General features: G+C 36.6%; 1 protein-coding gene and 1 long non-coding RNA gene across 3 annotated transcripts in view; both read left to right on the forward strand.

The window, feature by feature from the left end:
- The window catches only part of SYN2 (synapsin II), a 154,516-nt gene that overhangs the window by 48,492 nt on the left and 82,286 nt on the right, over positions 1 to 23,738 (forward strand). The window lies entirely within an intron of this gene.
- Positions 1,617 to 23,322, forward strand: LOC116657224. Its single transcript, XR_004312286.1, has 3 exons — positions 1,617 to 1,627; positions 7,124 to 7,129; positions 23,159 to 23,322. It is a non-coding gene; the product is annotated as an uncharacterized LOC116657224 (long non-coding RNA).

The raw sequence follows: 23,738 nt of genomic DNA on the forward strand, positions 1-23,738 counted from the left end.
AATAAGCCTCTTTGGCATGTACTTGATCACTCTCTCTCTATGGAAACATTTAAAGTTCCACTTTTCTTGTCTGAAAATATCTTTACACTACTCCTATACTTAATTAATAGTTGGCTAGCTTTAGAATTTTAGGTTGGAAGTCATTTTCCCGTAGAATGTTGAAGGCATTGCTCGGTTATCTTCTGGATTCCAGTAATGTTCCTGGGAAGTTCAAAGCCACTTTGATTCCTGATCTTTTGTATGATCTGCTCCCCCTCTTCCCTGAAAGCTTTAAGAATTTTCAGTTTGGCTTGTTCTTCTGAAATTTATAATGGTGAACCTCCGTGTGAGAATCTATTTTTGTTCATTGTGCTGGGCTGTCTGGAGTTCTTTCAGTCTGGAAAACAAGTCTTTCAATTCTGTAACATTTTCTTGAATTCTTTCATTGTTCATTTCGCACCCATACTTTTCTGGTCTCTCTTTCTGGAACTACTGGTTTTTGGATGTTGAACCTTCTGAACTAGTCAGCTAATTTTCTTAATTTTTTTCTCTTCTGTTTTACATATTTTTAGGAATATTTCCTCAACTTTTCTTCCCACTTTCCTATTGAGTTTTCTTTCAGTGATGCTATTTTTTCTCTTAAAAAAAGAAAACTCCCCATTTAAATTGTGCATTTCAATAGTTTCTAGTATATCCACAGAGTTGTGCAACCATCACCACAATCGATTTTAGAACATTTTCATCACCCCAAAAAGAAACTCTTTACCCATTAGCAGTCATCCTATCTTCTCTCCCCTTCTCAGCCATAGGCAACCACTAATCTATTTTCTGTTCCTATCTATAGATTTGCCTGTTTTGAGCATTTCATATAAATATAATCATATAATATGTTGTCTCTTGTGACTGACTCCTTTCACTATGTTTCCAAAGTTCATCATGTTATAGTATGTATCAATACTTCATGCCATCTTATTGCTGAATAACATTCTGTTATATGACCACACTACAGTTTGATTATCCATTCATCAGTTGACGGACACTGGGTTGTTTCCATGTTTGGCTATTGTGAATAATACTGCAATGAACATTCATGTACAAGTTGTTGTGAGAACATATGTTTTAAATTCTCTTGGGCATGTACCTAACAATGAAATTTCTGGCTCATATGGTACCTCTATGTTTAACTTTTTGAGGACCTGCCAAATTGTTTTCCCAGGTTGATGGGCATTTCATCAGTTGATGGACATTTGGGTTTGGCTGTTATAAATAATGCTGCTATGAGCATCCAGGTGTAAATTTTTGTGTGAATATATATTTTATTTCTCTTGTTTGCACATGTGAGTGGAATTGCTGGGTCATGTAGTAACTCAATATTTAAACATTTGATCAATTGCCAAACTGTTTTCCACAATAGCTGTACCATTTTATATTTCCACTAACTGTGTATGAGGGTTCTAATTTCTCCACATCCTTGCCAGCACTTGTTTTCTTGATTATAGTCATCCTAGCAGGTGTGAATTTGTACTGCATTGTGGTTTTGAGTTGCATTTCTCTAATAATGTGGAGTATCTTTTCATGTGATATTGGCTATTTGTATATGTTCCTTGCAGAAATGTCTATTCAGATCTTTTGATCATTTAAAAAATTGGTTTATTTGTCTTTTTAATTATTGAGTTGTAGGGGTTCTTTTTTCTGGATACTATGCCCTTATTTGGGACATGATTTGCAATTATTTTCCCCACTTCTGTGGGTGGTCTTTTCACTTTATTGATAGTGCCTTTTGAAACACAAAGTTTTTAATTTTAATGAAGTTCAATTAATTTTTTTCCTTTGTTGATTATGCTTTTGGGGTCATATCCAAGACACTATTGTTTAATCCAAGGTCACAAAGATTTATGGCTATTTTCTTCTATGAATTCTATAGATTTAGCACTTCCATTTAAGCCTTTGATCCATTTAGAGTTAATTTCTGTGTACAGTCTGAAGTCGTAGTCCAAATTCATTCTTCTGTACATGGATATATAGTTGTCCCAGCACCATTTGTTGAAAATATTCTTCTGTCTCTATTGATTCGTCTTGACACCCATGTCAAAAGTCAGTAGATCGTAAATGTGAGTGTTTATTTCTGGACTTCTCCTATATATGTTTTTAACTTTCAAGAACTCTTTGTTTTTCTCTGACTGTTCCCTTTTAATCCTGTTTTCCTATCATGGGTCCATTCCTGAGGATATTAATGATAGCCTTTAAAGCTTTCACTTCCTTATATAGTCTCTGCTTCTTTAGGTTGCTTTTTGATCTGATCGTGGGTTTGATCCTTGTATTTTATTTTGTAGTGTCCACTAAAATGTATATTATTCTCAACTTCTTCTCAAGCCTAAAGGTAGGGCACTAAAGCCTGATTGAAACAGCTCTGTGGGTTTGGATGGAGCTTATTTAATATAAACCTCTCTGGATGGTGATCCAGCTGGACCTGATCAGTGTGTCAGTATCTTAAATTTTTTTTTCTTGAACATCTCAGAAGACTCTTCCCCTCCTCTTCCTGGGAGGGTGTAATCATAGCTTCCAGAATTCTGGGATTTCAGTATGGTGTGGGCTGGGGTTTCTCAATAGTTAAAAAGTAAACTTTCCCTAGAGATATTTATTAATCTGCCACTTCAGTTGGAGATTTTCAGTTTCTCCTTGCAATTCTATCTGCTTGCTTCATAGCTGCGAATTAGGGCCAAATGTGTTTCCAAGTAGTTATATCTTCTTGCTAGATTGCTGCTATTAATTATATATAATGAGCCTCTTTATTCCTCCAGCAATGCTTTTTGCCTTTAGTTCTGTTTTATCTGGTAAATAGTTTTGTGTGATATTTGGTCTGATACATCTTTTCCATTCTTTTATTTTCAGCCTTTCCATGTTTATATATTTTAGGTGTATCTCTTGTAAACAGCATATAAATGGATTAAAAAAAATCGATCTGACCATTTTTATCTTAACTTGAAATTTCACATTTATTATAATTACAGATATGTGGGTTAATTTCTGCTGTTTGTATTATGCTCGCTACCTTGCTTTTGCTATTCATCATTTTCTTTTTCTTCCCTGCCTCCTGCCAGATTGCAAGCTTTTTCCTTCCTGCTTTTCCCTATCTGTTAGTTTGGAAGTTTTATATTCTATTTGTATTCCTTTAGTGAATACTCTTAAAATTATAAAATTGAAGTTGACTTAAAGTCTAGATTCAATCAGTTTCTTTATCCTTCTCTAGAACAATTCCGCAGTCTTATTCTGATTACTGGCTTCCATTTTATGTGTTATTGTTGTCTGGTTTTTCTACTTTACTTACTTTTATAGTCAAATTAGTTATTGCTGTTGTTGTCGTTATTGTTATTATGTGTACTGGCTTTATACAGGAGTCTCTATTCCAGTGTATGCCTTGTGCAGGCCTAAGGCTTCATTTCTGCCTCTCCGTTAGGCATCAGTATCCAAGTCCATATTATTTGTAATCCTGACAGATTGGAAAAAAGCCCAGATGTCCATTATGATGATACTTCTAATCGGTGTTTGCGATACAGCCATAAAAAGAATGAGGACTTATCTCCCAGATACGAGAAATGAGCAAAGTGAGGTATAAAACAATATGTACAGCATGCTTTTACTTACAAAATGGGAGAAGTATGAATATGTACTTATTCGTTTATAGTTTCTAAAAAGAAACACTAGAAAGATAAATGAAAACCAATAAAAATGATCAACTGGTGGGGATGTGGCTTTTGGAGAATAGGAGGGACACGACCGGACTAGAGGTAAGACTTGTCTGAATATGCTTTCTTATTCAGGACCAAGCCATTAAGAGCTTTTAAATTTAGGGGCTGAATGAAGGAAGGAAAGAGCAAAAGGGACTGAGAAAGAGGACCAGTGAGGTAGGAAGAAGGGTACTCTCCTGACTTTGATAAGCCATCATCCGGTCCTGACTTTCTCATCTTTTCTTTCTATGCCCGTAACTAACCTCACACCATCTATGCTTGGCAAGGCTGTTTCCTTCGTAGTGCTTGTCAGTATCAGTACATATTGATTTGAGTACTTGTTTACTCTTTCTCTACTAGGATATAAGCTCCGTAAGGACTTGTGGAGTGCTTAAAATAATGTTTGTGGCATAGATGCTCAAGTAATATTTGTTGATGAATAAGTAGAGGATGTGCAAAGGGGTAGGAGTGTGTTTGGGGAATGTGAGCAGTGTAGTACGACGAAATACAGTCGTGTGCTGAAAGGAGAGCAGGTAGTTGGGGACGACGAGGCTGGGAAATGCTTGATGCTCAGAGCCCAAGCTTTAAAACTGGATTCATCTCTTCTAGCTTTCAAGATGTGAGAGAATTATGTTAGGCTTAAGTTACTTATGTAAGTAATTTGCCTTATTTACATTTATTTGGGGGGCGTACTTGATGTATAATATTATTTTAGTTTTAACTATACAACATAATGATTAAATATTTATATATATTGCAAAATTCACCACAAGAACTCTAGTTAACGTCCATCACCATACATAGTGAGAAAATTTTTTTTCTTATGATGAGAACTTTTAAGATCTCCTCTCTTAGTAACCTTCAAATATGCAATACAGTATTATCAACTGTAGTCAACATACTGTACATTACATCCTCATGACCTATTTATTTTGTAACTGGAAATTTGTACCTTTAACACATCTACTTTACATGTTACCTTACCTTTCATTTGCCTTTAAACATGCTTACATTTCCCCTGCTCCCACCTACTAGAATTACAATATGTGACCTGGAAGGAAATAGTACATACGTTCTTGCCCTGAGGGTTTAATATTAAAAATATTTCTAATTTGCCTATAGTAGAAAAATCTGATGCTCTCCTTTTTCTGAGAATCCTCCCTATCCCCTCTACTCTGTTGATCGGACCAGGGACGGACAACAGAACCAAGTCAGGTTAATCCTAGGAAACCTCAAATTGGGCTCAGGAGGCTAGTTTGAAGCACGGAAGAGCCAGAGATGAGGGAGAGAGAAACGCTGGTTCCTGATGACTGCAGTTTCTGATTCTAGTTCCTCCAGAGGCCCAGCTCTTGAGTTCTCTGAGATATCCCTGTATCCTTACTATGAATTTTCCTTTTTTTGCTAAGGTGTAATTTACAGTGGGTTTCTTTCGTGTTCTCAGAAGAACTTAAAGATGCCAATTTCCTTTCCAGCTTTACTAACTGTATTTACTTATTTATTTTTTATTGAGTTATAGTTAGTTTACAGTGTTGTGTCAATTTCCAGTGTAGAGCACAATTTTTCAGTTATACATAATCATACATAATTTTAAATTAATTGTGTTATTGCAGATCTGTTTATACTTGATAGGTTAGAAAATACAGTCGTTAATTATTCTGTTCTCTTCACAACAATGTCAGAATTACATAATGCTTTCTCAGTTTGATGACTGAGAAAACTGAGTTCTAGACTGATGAGTGTCTTGCCTAGGTTCTTACAGATGTTGTTGATGAGCTTAGATTAAAACCCAGGTTCTATTTTCGGTCCAGTGGCTTTCTGTGCATCGTTTTATCTCTGAATTAGCCTAGAATGTCACACAGGTGGTTTTCACAACATAGAGCTTCATCTTCTCCAAAGAAGTAGAATTGAGATCACAGGAAAAACTTTGAAAATTTGTTATTTTATTTGAAGAAAAATTGCTTTGGGTACAGTTGACAGACATGCTATCAATTGACATGATCTATGGATTCTCATCTGCTGAACACAGGTGAAGGCTTTAAAGGAAGGATGCCCTGCCATTGTAGTAGAAGAATGAAGTACCCTCCAGTCCACATCTCTGTGGACGCTGCTTTTTTTTTTCTTAGCCTTGAAGTTTTTTTTTTTAATTAAAAAATGAAAACTTTTGGATCATTATTTGAAGATATATTCTTTTCTTCTTCTTTTCCTTGATAACAATTTCTTATAACCAAGAATTACTGGAACAGTATTTCCTCCAGTATTTGGCCAGTAATTTCAGGAGATGCTTTCCATTCCTGAAATCTCATTAGGAGTACATAAATGCTTTTTTAAATTATTCATTTATTTAAAATAGCATGTATAATGCTTTTTATTTGCAGTACTAGGCCACATGTGAAATTTCTAAAACAATGTGTTAATAGCTGTCTTTAAAGAGCACATAGCTGGTAATATTAGTAGCCAGTATTCCTTGAGTAGTTACCATTTGCCAGGCACTGTTCTAAACACTTTAGAACATGTGTTTATTTGTTTAATCTTCTCAACAACCCTGTAAGGTAGGTACTGTTATTATCCCTGTTTACAAATGAGGATATTGAAGTTCAGGAGGGTAGAGTCACATAACTAGGTACTGGTGGTGCTAGGACTAGAATACATGTCTGGCTCACTCCAGAGGTCATGCTTTTCTCATTATGTTATGCTGCCTTTCAAGGTGAGAAAATGCAGGCTAGTAAGGCGGCTAGTGAAGTCATACCAGTGTGAGGTGTTAACTGCCTGGACTAAGTGCACGTGTGTTAAAACCATCGTCCTTGAACTTTCTCAGTACTGATTCAGATAAGTCTCCTTGTCCCATGAGCTATGAAGATGTTAGGCAAAGTCCAGTGTTTGGGCATGTAAAATATGTTTCTCAGGTTGCTTTTTGAAACAAGAAGCTATAATATTTTTTAATCAGACCTTGTGTACTAGTTTTTTATTATGATTACATGATCACCATGAGAAGTAAGATTGAAGAAAAAATAATTTCATGGGAACATTGCTAATAATAGTTACAATTTTAATCAGTCCTTCCTGGGTGCCAGACAGTATGCTGAGTGTTTTACCTGTGTTGATTAATCCTCACAACATTCCTAGTAGGTATTTCCTGCCGATGCTAAGAAAGGTTGAGTAACTTGTCTAATGTCACATGGTTCCCTATTAGCAGAGCTGTATTCTGAACCTATATCTGTGTCATTACAAAGTTCTCAAACCTCGCATTACACTGCTCTGGAAACAAACTGGTGTCATCATCCTTATAGCCCAGGGATGCTAAGATTACAACATGTCAAATGCCTGTGTAGTAAAAGATGGTTTGGAGGAGCAAGACTGATCAAACTTAACTTTGACCTGGGAAATTGTATGGTTTTAAGCAGATGGTAAGGCAGGAGGAAGAGGTGTTGAGGGAAGGATGCACCAGTTGCTGATCTGTGAGATAGAATTTGGCAGATGTTAAGAGGTGTTAGAAATAGAGTTACAGTTTCCTCTCTGACTTTTTCTGATTAATTTTACTACTCCTTCAGGATTACAAATGGGACAGTTTTGCTTCAGTGTCTCCCCCCATAATTTATTCTGCAGAACCGGTTAGTTCAGTAGGTAAGATTAAGCACTGAGCTTGATGCTAGGGACTCAAGTGAGATGAATTCACTCCCAGAAAAATTCATGTAAGAATAACTCTAAGCCTGGCCACAGATTCCAAACAAAATTTGCATAAAATTTTTTAGGGTATTTGCTGTCCTAATTGTGGTGGAAGAAAAATGTTGAACTATAAGAACCCAAAGACTGATAGTTTAAAGATGATGAAATTGTTAAATAGTATGAAGAAAGTAAACAGCATCATCTATTAATGTGTTTTCACTGATAAGAGGATTTATCACGTCTGGATTTTAGACTTAGAGCATTTTTAGACAGCAAACAACAAAGTTTAGTCAAAAATTAACCTGCACTGTTAGCCTGGTGAAACTTGGCATATAAATGCTTGATGAATGCTCATTGAATGAACAAGTGAAAAGCTGCCTTTTATTTAAGCACACATAATTGTATTTTCTAATGCAATGCTGAAAGGATGTCCATAATATCAAATCACAGAAAGAACTGCTTGAAAGGAAACTGGAATATGTAAAATAACCTCTGTTGGTTTCTGAGGGAATGAGCTATTGTTCTAGATATTTTGCATTTCTACAATAAAATTGTAGCTGAAAGATGATTTGCTTTTTTGGCATTCTTTATTTTAGTGCATATTATCAAATTGTTCATTTCAGATATTTGAGCTTTTAGCTCCTTCCCTTAATTTACCTTTTTTTTTTTGTTACTAATGCAAATTGCAGAGGTACTGAAAGAATACCCAAGAAGACAATTTAGTCGTGATCAGTCCTTTATAATAGACCCAAAGAATGTGTTGTGTACATCTCTAGGTTAGGAAAGTTTCTATAATTGAATTGATCATTTCTAACTGTGCTTGAAAATTAGACAATGTGAATCTAGACGTATTTTTCTCAGTAGCCAACCGACCCATCCTTGTCACCACATATGCACCCTCCCCGACCAATCCCCAGCTTATTCCTGTGTTCAGACTACTTGCCTGACTGTCCAAATGGATTGATTTGTTATTTCTTTTCCACCTAGCTATGGCATTCTTTCTTAACTCAGGTTTTATTTCCCTAGCAAGCTTCCCTATAGCTCACACAGTTCTTTCTGTGTATACTTACTGGTTTGTCATTAACTTTAGCATTTGTTTTAAGGTGTAGAACTGAAGGACAAATGGGCGGGAACTAAGGAAGACAGAATTAGGCTCAGTGTATGTGTCAGGGGTCCCCAAGACAACCCCCAGGTTTGATGATTTGTTAGGAGAATTCCCAGGCCTCAGCATATAGTCATACTCACAGCTGAGATTTGTTATAACCAAAGGATACAAAGCAGTATCAGCAAAGGCAAAGGTGCATGCGATGAAGTCTGGAAGAAACTATGTGCAAACTTCCAAGAGTTCTCCTTGGTGGAGTCACATAGGATATACTTAATTCCTCCAGCACAAGTTGTGACAAGTGTGAAATGTTGTCTACCAAGGAAGCTCATTAGAGACTCAGTGTCCAGAATTTTTACTGGGGCTAGTCATGTAGGCATCCTCTGCTTAGCACATACATAATTCTAGGTCCCTAGAAGGAAAGCAGTGTTTAGCAGAAGACACATTGTTTGTACAAACAGTTTAGGCCCAGAGCCATTCTTATGAGTTCTGAGAATGGTGGTACCCTGAAATCCTAGATGCCGGCCAAGGGCCAACCTTGCAAGCAGGCATTTCTAAGGATAGCAGTCTCAGGCCTGCTATGTTAACTCTTTTCTGTGTGGTATTAGGAAAACTTTTAAAAAGTGCTGTCAGAAGGTGAAATAGGCTAACCTAGGAGGTAGATATTACATTGTTACTAAAAGATATTTACAAATAAATTGATAAAAACCCTAATGAGACATTTTAGAGGCTATATATCCATTGCTGCTGTCTAGCTCTGGGATGTTTATAGTCCCATAGTATTATTTTGTAGGTTCTTTGTTCCATGTGTTAGTCTTTCATTACACAGAAGAATGGCACTGAATTAGAAATCAGAAGACTTGAATTTAATGGACTTAGAGTGCTATTACATTTAACTTTTCTCCCTAATTTTTCTTACCTGTTTTTTCCTCACTTTTCAGTTTTATTAGGTAGAATTGTTACAGTTTGACTGCACATATACAATGTATTGCATGTAAATATACTGCTCGTATTTTTAAAATTTACATATATGTACTGTTCATTGTTTCTAAGAACATTTAGAGCTTTAGCTTTTTAAACTTACATAGTTATCAAAGGTTTCTTACCTATTTATAAAGGATTTGAATTGACCTCAGAGGTTCTGCCCTGCCCTCATATCTCTGCCACCTTTTTTTTTTTGGTGGGGGGTAGGTAATTATATTGATTGATTTTTTAATGGAGGTACCGGGTATTGAACCCAGGACCTCCTGTATGCTAGGCATGCACTCTACCACTGAGATACACCCTCCCCCAACCCATATCTCTGCCACCTTAAGGGAGTCTGTTGAATTAATTTGATTATTTAAAAGTTCTCCATGATATTGAGGTAAAAATCTACTTACCTATAATATCCAACCATTCCTGTTGTTCTTAATTATGTCTTTTGGACAAATCTCCATTTTTCACCTAGAATGCCTGCGACTAAGAGTCTCACCACTCTTGGCATTGTTGCTAGCAAGTCTTGCAGACTCAAATTTGAGTTTAGCATCTTACCCCAGGTCAGTAGAACTGGGGCAGTGAGGAGTGGAAAAACTCAAGGAGAGAGCAAAGGATAATAGAAATGTTAATTTGTTCCCCTATAATTCTCTCTTAAACTTGGTAAGCCTTCAGGTGTAGAAAAACTCTCAGAAAATACCAGAAGGGCTTGAATTTTTGTGAAACTCCTAATTCCCTATAACTTCTGTCACTGTGGACTGTTGTGACTCTCCCTGAGCATAAAGAGCCTAGTTGTGGGCTGCTGCTCCCACTGAAGATGGCCCGTTGTCATGTTCTACCCCGTGGTCTCTGGTGAGGGTGGCGCACAGCCCAACCATCTGCTAGTTTTAATCTGTCTGGAAAAAGGAGCCCGTTGGGGTTGAGGAAACCTAACCCCTCCATCTACCTAGCAGAATTACTGCAACATCTAAATTTTACCCCATGTGTTGCCAGTACTCTACCAAGTAGAAGATGACCCAAGCTAGAGAACAAGAAATCCATAGAGGCCGTATAATGTTTTCATTGACTGGAGTTGGGGAGAGGAGAATGCTGGGACCGTCCTTTGTCCAGACATGTCTCTCTTCTTTGATATAATTCAGAAATCCTATTTACAGCATCCCTACTAGGTAGTCATCAGATTTTAATTAAAACTATTCCTTGATCAGGAGTTTATTTCTGCCCCTTGAGATCATCCATTGGATTCACTTTGAATATATAACGTTAAGGTGAAACCGCTTCCCTGAAGTATCTAACCACTTCTGATTTTCCTAATTGTATCCCTTGGTATTACTCAGACTACTCCATTTTTCTCTGAGGAGCCCTTCAACATTTTAGAGACTTTTATTTTCTTTTTGTTGATTGTTATTCTCTTGTATTCTGCATATGCCTCTGGAAAGTGTAATCCATTAAATTCATATGCAGATTAGTTAATCAGATTCTTTCCTCCCGGACAGTGAGTCAGATAAAAATTGAGAAGGAATAAGACATTTTAGAGCAATCCTGAGTGAGTCATGTTGGAGCAGCCTGTAGGAAGCCTAAGGTTGTTAGGCGTCTAGGGGGAGTTGGGGACAGTAGCTGGGGGTGGTAGAGGGGCCAGAAAGGCAGGCAAAGTGAGCAGTTGCCTGTTACCTAAAGGTGAGTGGGGTACAGAGAAAATCCTGGGCTGGTTCAAGAGTCCTGGTCTTGCCTTGGTTCCTGATAAGCTCTGTAATTCTGGGCAGTCACTTATGGTGCTTAGTTTTCTTATCTGTAGTGTGAGGTAGTTAGATCGGAGAATTTAATGGGCACTAGGTAGGTAGCCTGAAAGCACTGTAGGCTATGATTACCAGGAAACAGGCTAACTGCATTTCAAGAAAATTTCTGCCTAGATACCTGACTTGGTCTGAAGGAGACACATATCTTTGACACTAGCAAATTTAATTCGGAACTTTTTTATCTTTTGATGGATCCCTTGGTTCTTATAAGTTGTAAAATCAACAACTCCTCAAGAGATCTATACCCACAGAGCTGATAAAGACAGGAAATCTCTGGCTGTAGCCTTCAGAAAGCTTAAGCTATTTTCCTGCAAATGTATTGTTATTCATAAGGACTGCAAGGAAACTCTAGGGTGTCTCTGAATAGTCAGACAGGACCTGCCGAGTTTGAGGTCGACCATGTAAATAAAACAGGACATACACAAGGTCCCATGGAGTCATTAAATACAAACAGTGAGTCCACATGAGTTAGAGCACTCAAAAAGAGAGATGATACAGTGGAGCAGAAAGAATACTGAATTGAGAGTAGGAAGATTTAAGTCCTGGCTCTGCCACATCCTTGTCAGTAAGCCCTTGAGCTACTGAGTTGACTTCTCTGTGCCTCAGGACCTTCTGCTATAAAATAAGAGAGTTGGACTAACTTTCAAACTGAGACTTGGTGACTCAGAAGTAAAGGAGAGGAGCTAGAAGCCGCTGGACAGAAAGTCATCTGGGATGACAGCAGGGGTAGCAGAATGTTCTTGGCCATGAGCCTGAAAGTGAAGCTTCACCTCCATCTAATTTGTCCTGATTGGAGTCATGGTGTTGTGTCCGACTGCACCACTGCCAGACTGGCTGGGTAAAACTTTTCTGACTTTTCCTCCAGACATCCCAAATGGCAAAGGAAGATGAACCCAAGGTTTTGTGGGAGCAGGGAATGGTATGGCACTGAACAGTTTACTTCCAGTTGTGTGATAGATATATTTTAAATGTTATATTAAGACAAGCTCAAGTAACATTAAAAAAAACTTATTCCATAATATATTTCTGTTTTATAAAAAATTACCAACATTGTGTTTTAAATTATTTTTAGGGAAAAGAAAATTCAAAACTTATTTCCTCTGTCTCTTCCCCTCATAATCTTGGTAGATAGAAGGGGTAAGTCTAGAATAATGATGAACATTAAACTGTTTTTAGTCATTTATTTTCAGAGGAGACATTGAAGAGGACTTTTTAAGTTTATATTTTTATATTGAATTTATTTGAAGTATATACTCAGAAAAGTAGGATTAAAAAAAAAAAAACTCACTTTTTTTCCAAAAAAATCATTGGGTAAAACTGGTACTACAGGAAAAATCTCTATACATATTCTGTGGAGATACGTACTTTTGGACACATTCCAGTTTAGGAACATGGGGCTAGGAGAAGAAGGTAACAACTTTGCCCTAATCTTCTTTCAGAAATATTTTGACAGTTTATAGGCTGAATGTTAATGTTTCCCAAGCTGTTTGCTATGACCTGTTGAGTCAGGGGCAAAACACAGAGGCAAGACCACTGTTAAGTTCCCACCAAGTCTTGATGTTCCATTATTTTGACAGAAGTAAACACATAGCATAAATAATACCCATGATTCAATTTAAGTTTTTAAAAAATCCCCTCAAATTAAGTATAAAATAGAGGCCCTATGACAAATCAAAAGGCATGGCTTCAGGCCCAGTTCCTCTGCTAACATGGGAAGTGATCTCAGATTAGTCACCTTCCTTGTGTAAGGGTCTCACTTATATAAAATAAGGAAGACATCACTTGAGCTGTGAGAATCACAGAACAGACCTTGAATATGAAAGCTCTTTGGAAGGAATAAAGTGCTTCCTCAACAAGAAGAAAGAAGTAAGGGGAAAAAACATTAAGTTTTTTATTATGTTCCAAGTGCTATGCTGGGCGCTTGTACATGTCTTACTTTATCTGACTTAATTTTCACAACAACCCTAAAGGAAAGTAGGGGTTATCTCTAAATAAAGCCATGGATGTTCAGAGAAGTTAGATATCTTGCCAAGGCCTCATAACTCATAAGCAGAACTCAAGGTGTTTTGCTTTTGATTTCTTCATAGAGATAGATAGATAGATAGATAGACAGATTGAGTTTTTTTTTTTTCAGTCCAAAACCCAGTCCTTTTCCTGTTACATCATGCTGCCTCTCAAAATCACTGTAACAATCATACCTCCTCTCCATACCCCTACAGTTGGAATAATCAAAATTTCAAACTTTCCTCACTATGTTTTTAAGCACAATTTCTAAAGATAATAGGGTTTGGATCCGAACATAGAAAAACTACGTGCTCTTCTTTCTTCAGAAGGTAGTGAAGACACAGTCACTGCTTTCCAGGAGCTCGTTCTGTTAGGGACTCCAGATATGAGAGCAGTTAACCATATAGGAGACAGAGACTTATATAGAGAGGCATGGGGAACACGGGGAGGAAGTAAATAATTCTACCTGGAGGGATGGCATCTTAGTGGCTTTGGGGATGAGAAGTATTTCTCCAGACAAGGAACTTTAGTGGGGCTGGGGAAGGAGATTGATTATTATGGGCAAAATAGTGTACATAAAAATGCAGAAGCATGAAAGAATATATTTTAAATGGCAGATGCTATGGTATGACTTGCTTCCTGGAATGGGGCTGGCAAAGGATGACTTCAGGAAGGTAGGCTGGGCCTAAATGGTAAAGACCCTCAAAAGCCAGGCAGAGCTTGACTTGAAGGTTTTTTTAAATTCAAAGAGTGACATAATCATAGAATTTTAAAAAGATTATATAGTATGGCCAGCTAGGCCTCAGTTTCCTGAATCTTTGAACCCTTGGAGTTGAAGGATAGTACTTCAGGCCTTCAGAATTCTCTGCTTGCTTGGAGTCAGAGATTCTTAGGATTGGAAGGGATCTTAATTATTATCTCGCCTAGTAGTTATGAGGTGGTCTTGTGCATCCAAAATCCATGCAGAACTTTAAAAAAAAAAAAAAAGACTTACTGTTTCCACCTTAGATCTCTTTAACAGACCCTCAGTGTTGAGATTCTAGATTTTTCTTTTAATAAGCTTCCTAGGTGAATCTTATATAGCTAGTCAGAGCCGTGGACGAGCATGTGAGAACCACAGGTCTAGGCCAGTCCTTCTCTTTCACGTCCAGGTCTTATTGTTTCATCCGTAGAGAGTTTGTTTCCAGCTCTCCTGTTTGTTACTCTGTTCATGTCCAGACTGTAGGCTTTTGGAAGTAGGGACTATATTTCATATATTTCATATTGCATTCTATACCCTGCAATGTTTCAAAATGTTTTATAGTTGGTGTACAATAAATGTTTATTGATTGACCACCTGGAACATCTGGGAGACAGGGTAAGAGACTGTTGGGCCGGAATTTGAGGTGACTTCAGAATAATCTTTTAGGTTTATTGGTCATTACCAAAGAACCACTGGCACTCTGAAAGCAGCTCTATAATATTTTTCCTTCCCCTTATTTTCATTACTGTTCCCACCAGGTGCCTATGTGAGTCTCCTTCTCCAGGATCTGCTGGCCATGCTGATGACCCTTCTTTCCTTCAGGGTCCCTTTAACCTTAAATTTATCAGTTAGCCCCCGTGGGCCTCTGTGTCTTCATTAGTAAAATAAGACCAAAGTAATCTTTAAGTCTCTTTCCAGCTCTAATATTCTATGATGCCATCGTCCAGAAGCTCTGCTGAGTAATGGAGCAAATTATATAACAATTCTTTGTCATAGAAGCCAAATTGGTTTATTGAACAGGCTCTGGAAAATAAAAGCTTTTTCACCCAAGCCCCAGATGTAGTGGGCATATTAGTATTGGTGGTCTCTGTGGGTTTTTATCAGAAGAAGCTTTGGACGTAGGAATGGTGACATTTGTTGGTGTTAGCAGCTGCAACTGAGAGATGCAAGCTAGGAAAAGGTGATTGACGTTATTAGGCCCATTTTGACAGTGTGATGTTATTCTCAAAGCACACCCCAGCACCTGACTTATTTTTGTCTCATGAGGGTCAGAGTCTGGGGCTTGTTCCAATTCCCTGGGAAGGCGGGTAGATGGTTTAATGATGGCTCTGCCTGCCAGGACATTTAGTCTTAATAATGGGCTCACATTTTCCTTTGTTCCCTTGGGAACTTAAATTGTTTCAAGGCAGCTTAGTAGTAAAAATACTTCAACATGGAGGGGAAATAAGCACCTTTTGCTAAAATCAGGTTGCTGTCATCACTGACCCTGAGCATATTATCCTCCTTTCCGTATCATTATCTTTTTTTTCTGAGTGTCCTGCCCTTCTTTGCTGATACCCTTACTAACAGATACCTAATTGTTCTAACAGACCTTTTTAAAAGCCGACTCCCACTGCCATCCCCCAACCGCCCTTTCTCCTTTCTCTGAAATTTTATTATAAGAAGCCTCAGCCATGCAGTTTAATGCTTAGTTATCTACTGTTTTATATTATTATATCATTGTTTTATGTGTGTTCATTTTGTCTCTTTAAATTATTTGCTTCTTAACAGCAAGGAGCAATCTTTGTTTATCTCTGTAATTCTAATATTACTGAATTGGCCCCAGAAAAAGTACAGAAGAAGGAGTGAAAGGCTATAAGGGACTTAACATTTATTTGGTTGATACCCAGTACTAGGGATATGTACCTTATAGTTTATTTTTAATTTTTTCATAATAACCTAAAGATAAGCAATATTAAGTCCATTTTACTCCTGAAGAGACTTGGCCTCAGAGAGGTTAAGTAGTGGGGTTCAGAGGCAGTGTGGAGTCATAGATTTTTAGTAATAAATCTATCCTTCTCTGCCATTTACCTTTTGTGTTGTCATAGTAAGTGAATTAATCTTTCTGAGCTTCAGTTTCAAGATGGGGATAATACCTACCCTACTGAGTATTTTTGAACCTTAATGAGAAAGATAATGTAGATAAAGAGCTTGGCCCATAGACAGTCTATAAATGAGACACATTTGAAGGTAGAATGAAAAGGACTTGCTATTGGATTGATTGTTGTACACAGGGGGAGAAAAAAAAATGAAGCATGACTCCCAGGTGTCTGTCTTGAGCTAGCTATTGAGAAGATAATGATATAATTTACAGAGAATCTGGAAGACTGGAAGAAAAACAGGCATGGAAGGGGAATGTTGAGTTTAATTTTGAGATCTGGAGCATGCAATTCTGGAGCTCAGAGGAGAGATCTGAGACAGAGACAACAGTATAAAATCTGAGAGTTATTGGCCTACGTGTGTTCACCGAAGCCCTTAGGTGGAAGAGAGAGAACAGAATTATATGACCTAAATTCTGAAGAACTTCAACATTTAAAGTATAGGATAACCCAGCAAAGATGACTGAAAAAGGCAGCCAGATAGGTGGGAGAATCAAGAAAGTATAGTGTCACTGAAGCCAAGGGGAAAAAGATTTCAAGAAAGAATTGTCTGTACATGAGTCTTCTCTTTCTCACCTTCCATTTACTCTTCAGCTCAGTACAGTGTGACTTCTGCACCATCCCCTTCAACTGCACTGAGATGGCTCTTTTTAAGGACCATCACTCTTAGCTGGAAGAAGTCAGTGGGCATGTCTATCCTGATTGAACTTGCTCGGGCAGCAGCATTCAGCACAGCTGGCCCTCCCGTCTTCCTCCCCCCCCCCCCCCCCACCACCTCAGTGGCTGCTCTTTTTTTTAGTACCTTTCCTTGTTATTCTCCCTCTACCTGATCCCAAATGTTGGAATTTCTCAGGGCTCATAACTGAGCACTTATCTCTTCTTTCTCTGTAAATTATTTTCTTAGCTACTCTCAACCATTGCCATAGATTTTATGTCACCTTGATCTTATAACTTCCAAATTTTTATCTCTGGTAAGACCTCTTCTTTGAGTTTCAGTTATCTGTATGACATCTCCACTTATGTGTCTTGTATGCATGTCCAAAACAGAACCCTTAAGTTTTTTCCCCTTCAAACCCATCTCCTCCTCAATATTTTTTTCCCCAGCTTAATAAAATGTACCACCATCCAACCAATCAAGCTAGAACCTTGGTGGTGAGCTCTGGCTCATCTCCCTCATTCTTGATATCTAATCTAACACCAGATCAAATATGTTTTGTGTCCAGAATTTCTCAAATCATCTCATTTCACTCTGGTCCAGGTCACCATGAGTTTTCACCTAGACTTTTGGAGTTGCCTCCTCTCTACCCTTCCTGCTTTCAAATTGTCTTATAATAATTCTTTCTCTATGCAGCAGGGAAAGAGAACTCTTAAAAATATGAATTTGATAGGGCATGTATGAGTTAAAGATGAAATTAATCACTTTCATATTAAAGGGAAGATTATTTTTGGCTCCTTCAGAATCCTACAGCAGGTCAAGAGGTGGCTTGGAAGGTAACTCAGGTGTCCAGAGAACCAGTCCAGAGCTTCAGAATGACATTCTCACCAATCTGATTCGAAGTGACATTTTCTCAAAGTTAAATAAAAAGAAAGTACTTGGTTTTTCTGTTTATTCTGTTAATTATAAGACTTCTGCTATTAGATTTATATTATAAAATTCAGTTACGATCATCAGCTTCTGCTTATGTCTGAGGGCTCAGTGCTTTTGATAAGATTGGTTCTTACTACCAGTAGAGTGGTAAGTTCTTTACTAAGAATCAATTCAAACAACATTTTCTTAGTACTTTATCTGTGTTATATTTTAAGTGTATAAATATGAATAAGGTATAGTATCTGTCCTCAAAGATTCACAGCCTAATAAAACAGATAGGGTACATTAAATATTAGCTATAATGGGTGAATGTAAAGAGGGCCTTAGGAGAAGGTATGGGAGTGATTGATTTGGCTCATGGCTAGATGAAGTGAGGAGAACCTAACAGAGGAGTTGATAGTTGAACTAGATCATAAAGAATGAATCAGAGTTTGCTATACAGGAAGTGAACATGATCATGTGTAAAAAATACATCAGAGGATGATGTGGAAATGTCTCATAAAAGTGTGCAGTGACCCTAGATACAAGAGGAAAGAAATTGTGCACCAGAACATGGAGACTCTGAGGAAACAAGAATAAAGAAAAGTGAAAAATGAGTCAAGTTAAGAAGAATTGCCTAAGACAGGAAGGAAATAAAAAGTTACCTCAGTGAGAATGATAGAGTAAAGACCTCTGGCAATCCTCTCTGTAAAAGCAATGAGAGTACTGGCCAAAATTGTCAGAATCAACTTTTTCAGAACTATGGAAATTAACTAACGTTCTGCAGCAATTCAGAGAGCATTTATTTAAGAAAATGGCTAAATCTCAATAAGAATAGAAAGCCTTGTGGTGGTATAACTTGCTGTATTCCAGTTCTTATTCCCCAGCTCCACTGTAGCTTTGAACACCAAGAGCCCACAATCACCACTAAAATCAGCAGACTGTCAGCCACTGGAGGGGCAGAATGAGGATGGAGCTCCCTCAAAGCCCATTCCCAAAGAATTATCATTATTTGACCTATCTTATAGAGTCCCTGTAAGACTCCACTTGGCAAGACTTGCCTGACTGGAAAATTGCCCAGTGAATAAAGCCTTTTCCCTGGGTGGATTTGTTAAAAACAATCAGTTGCCATTGTTTAACATCATGGCTGCCTGAGGTGAAGCAAGCATTAAAGAAAAAGTTAGGGAATGAGATGTCCATAGAGGAGTTCAAAAAGCCCTGGCACATTTCTGGGAATCTAAAAGGCTGTGCACAAGTGTGCACATGCAGGGCTGTGTGTGCATGTACCTGAAAGACCTGAGAAGGTCCTAATCTCTCACCTCTGGCTGACATGAGGCTTAGTACAAGCAGAATGTGTAGTCTAGAGCAGAGTTGCAAACTGCCTGGCTGGATATTGAAGTCCTGCCCCAACACACACAGATCCCTCAGCAAGGACTAGGAGACTTATTGCTTCCAGGCATTTAAGGAAATCTCCAGTCATTAGGAAACCACTAAGCTAACTGGGCAGAGACTTCACTGGCCATACAAAACAAAGAATATAGATTTAGTTCATCAAAATCACTAAACAAACAAATAGAAAACAACCCAACAGCAACAACGAAAACTAACCCTGAAGACATGAGAGTCTGATTTCCAGAGTTGCCCCATTATATTGTTTAAAATGTTTGCTTTTCAAATATAAATTACAAGACATGCAAATAAACAGAGAAGTATGGTCCACATACAGGGGGAGAAAAAAAGGACTCAATAGAAACTGTCCCTGAAGAACCTTAGTTGTGGACATTTAATAGACAAACACTTTAGTCAACTGTTTTAAAAGTGTTCAAATAACTAAAGGAAATCATATATAAAGAATTAAAGGAAACTATGAGGATAATGTCTCCCCAAATAGAGAATAATAATAAAAAGATAGAAAATGTATGTGTGCATGTGCATATGTGTGTACACATAATAGAAATTTTGCAGTTTAAAAGTACAATAACTGAAATGAAAAATTCACTAGAGAATTACAGTAGCAGATTTAAGTGAGCATAAAAAAGAATCAGTGAACTTGAAGACTGGTCATTTGAAACTATACAGGCTAGGGATCAGAAATAAAAAGAAAAGAAAAGAAAAGAAAAAAAATGAACAAAGCCTCAGAGACCTGTGGCGCACCAACAAGCATACCAGCACAAACATAATGAGAGTTCTTGAGAGAGAGAAAAGAACAGAAAGAATATATGAAGAAATAACACCACAAAACTTCTCAGTTTGATGAAATACATCAATTTATACATTTAAAAAGCTCAAAAAACTCCAAGTAGGATAAACTTAAAAGAAATCCACACACAGGCACATCATAATCCAATTGTTGAAAGTCAAACCCAAAGACAACCTTGAAAGTGGCAAAAGAGAAGTGATTCATCATGTATAAGGAATCCTCAAAAAGATTAACAGCTCATTTTTTAATCAGAAATGATGAAGATCAGAAGGCAGTGGGGTGACACATTCAAAATATTAAAAGACTGTTTGTTAATCAAGAACTCAATATCCAAAATTATGCTTCAAAAATGGAGATATTAAGACATTCCCAGATAAACAAAAAATGAGAGAATTCATTGCTAGCAATAGTCATAAATCTGTGTTGATGGGCCTATAATGTATAAGATATACTTTGTATGATAATAACAGTACAAAGGATTAGGGGAAGAGAATGGAGCTAAACAGGAGCAAAGTTTTTTTTTTTTTTTCCTCTGCTCCTCAGCACCGCCCCCGCAAAGTTTTTATCTACTATTGTAACTAAGTTGGTATTAATCCAAATAATATTGTTATAAGTTAAGATGTTAATTGTAACCCCCTGGACAATGACTAAGAAAATAATTTTTTTTTTAAGTAAAAGAAATGACAAGGGTATTAAAATGGTACAATAGGAAGTACATATTTAACATAACATAATAACAGAGGAATAAAGGCACAAAAAATACATGATATAGAGAAAACAAGTAAGAAAATGGCAGATATAAATCCTACCTTAACAGTAATTGCATTAGGTGTTAATAGATTAAATACTCCAATTAAAAGGTAGATAAAGACAGAATGAATTTTAATTTAGTTTACAAAACAAGTCTCAGTAAATTTTAAAGATTTAAATCATGCAAAGTATATTCTCCAACTGCAGTGAAATGAAACTAGAGATCAGTAACAAAAGGAAATCTAAGAAATTCACAAATATGTAGAAATGATTCTTAAATAATTAAAGAACAATATATTCTTAAATAATTAATGAGTTAAAACAGAAATCACAACAGAAATTAGAAAATACTTTAGGATTAGTGAAAACAAAAACACAGCATACCAAAATTTATAGGATGTGGTTAAAACTGTACTTAAAGGGAAATTTATGGCTGTATACAGTTATATTTTAAAAGGATGATTTTAAATCAATAACCTAACCCTTGACCTTTAAAAACTAGAAGAAAAAAAAGAGCAAACTAAATCCAAAGCAAGTGGAAGGAAGAAAATAAAGATTAGAGAGGGGAGAAATGAAATAGAGAATAGAAAAACAATAGAGAAAAATCAGTGAAACCAAAAGTTGATTCTTCAGAAAGAGCAATAAAAGTAACAAACCTTTAACTAGACTGAGCAAGGAAAAATGATAGAAGCCTCAAATTACTAAAGTGGAGAGTGAAAGAGGGAATGTTATTATTGATCTTAGAGAAATAAAAAAGATGATAGGGGAACATTATGAACTCTTATATGCCAGTAAATTAGATAACCTAGTTAAATGGATAAGTTCCAAAAAGACAGAATACTGAAAATGACTCAAGAAGAAATAAAATATCTAAAGATACCTATAAAATTAGAGATTGAATTAATAATAATATAAAGTCCCACAAAGAAAAGCCTAGGACCAAATGGCTTCACTGGTGATTTCTCCCAGACATTTAAAAAAGAATTAACAATAAACCTTCATAAGATCTTTCAAAAAATATAAGAGAAGGGAACATTTTCTAACTCATTCTATGTAGGCCAGTATTACCCTGATACCAAACCAGATAACACATTAGAAGAAAAGAAAGCTACAGACCAATATTTCTAATGAAGATATATATTTATACAAACATTCTCATCAAAATAATAACAAATTGAATTCAGCACTATATAAAAAGGATTACACATCACAACCAAGTGGGACATAGCCTTTATCCTATAACCAGGAACATAAGCCTGGTTCAACATACACAAATCAGTCAGTGTTATACACCATATTAATAGAATAAAGGAAAAACCCATATGATCATCTCAATAGACATAGAAAAAGCATTTGAAATCCGACATCTTTTCATGATAAAAGCACTCAACAGCCTAGAAATCAAAGGGAACTTCCTCAACCTGATAAAGGGGATCTATTAAAACACACACACACACACAAACAACTAACCTCATACTAATAGTGAAAAAGAATGAAAGCTTTCCTAACGTTAGAAACACAATAAGGATGTCTACTCTCACCATTTTTACTCAACTTTTTATTGGAATTTCTAGTTGGGGCAATTAGACAAGAATAAGGAAGAAAAGGCATATAAGTTGGAAAGGAAATTTTCAGTTGTATTTTTATACGCTAGCAAAGAATAATCTGAAAATGAAATTTAGAGAACAATTTTATTTATAATAACATCAAAGGGAATAAAATACTCAGGAATAAATTTAACAAAAGTGCAAGACTTGAACACTAAAAACTACAAAACACTGTTGAAAGAAATTAAAGATCTAAATAAATGGAAATTCATTACATGTTCATCAATTGGAAGACATTTAAAATAGCATTACTCTTCAAATTGATCTTTGAATTCAATTCAATCCATATCCAAATTCCATCTGGCTTTTTTTTTTTTTTAGGAATTAATGAGCTGATTTTAATATCACATGGAAATTCAAGGGACACAGAATAGCCAAAACAATCTTAAAATGGACAGCTGGAGGCATCATAATTCTTGGTTTTAAAAGTTACTACAAAGCTACTGTGGCCAAAACAATGTGGAACTGACATAAGATAGACATATAGATCAATGAAATGGAATTGATTGTCCAGAAGTAAACCCATACATCTATGGTCAACGATTTTCAACAAGAATACCAAGACAATTCAATGGGGAAAAGAAGAGTCTTTTCAATAAATGGTGTTGGTGCAACTGAATATTGGCACACAGGAGAACTGGATTGTACCCCCACCCCACACTATATAAAAAACTAACTCAAAATGGATCGTAGATTCAAGTATAAGAGCTAAAACTGTAAGATGCTTAGAAGAAACTATAGGTGTTAGTCTTTGGGACCTTGGAAAGATTAGCATGTTTCTTAAACATGCCACCAAAAGCACAAGCAAAAAAAGAAAAAAATTGATAAATTTCATAAAGATTAAAAATGTTTGTGCTTCACAGGACACTATCAATCAAGTGAACAGACAACTCCATGAAAATAGTCACAGGATTTGAATAGACGCTTCTCTAAGAACATATACACATGGCCAACAAGCAGATGAAAAGATCCTCAGCATCATTAACACAGTGACTTGCATTTCACACCCCTCCATGATTGTTGTAATTTTAAAAACGGACAATAGCAAGTGTTGATAAGAAAGTGGAGAAATGGGAAGCCTCACATATTGCTCCTGGGAATGTAAAATGTTACAGCCGCTTTGGAAAACAGTCCGTCAGTTCCACAGAAGATTTAACATAGACTTACAGTGTGACCTAGGAATTCCACTCTTTGGTATAAAGCCAAAATAACTGAAGATATGTATCCAAACAAACACTTGCACATAAAAAATGCTCATAGCAGCATTACTCGTATTAGCCAAAGAGTAGAACCATCCCAAATGTCTATTAACTAATAAGTATATAAATAAAATATGTGTCCATACAATGTATCCATGCACTTTAAAAGGGTGAATTTCATGGTACATGAATTACATCTCATTTCTTTAAAGTGAGGAAATGAGGAAGCAGGGCAAAGAGATCTGAGAAGAGAATGCAGGTAAATTACTTGTGCAGCCCTTAGGCATATTA

Source organism: Camelus ferus, chromosome 17 (assembly GCF_009834535.1).
Source record: "Camelus ferus isolate YT-003-E chromosome 17, BCGSAC_Cfer_1.0, whole genome shotgun sequence".
Taxonomy (NCBI): domain Eukaryota; kingdom Metazoa; phylum Chordata; class Mammalia; order Artiodactyla; family Camelidae; genus Camelus; species Camelus ferus.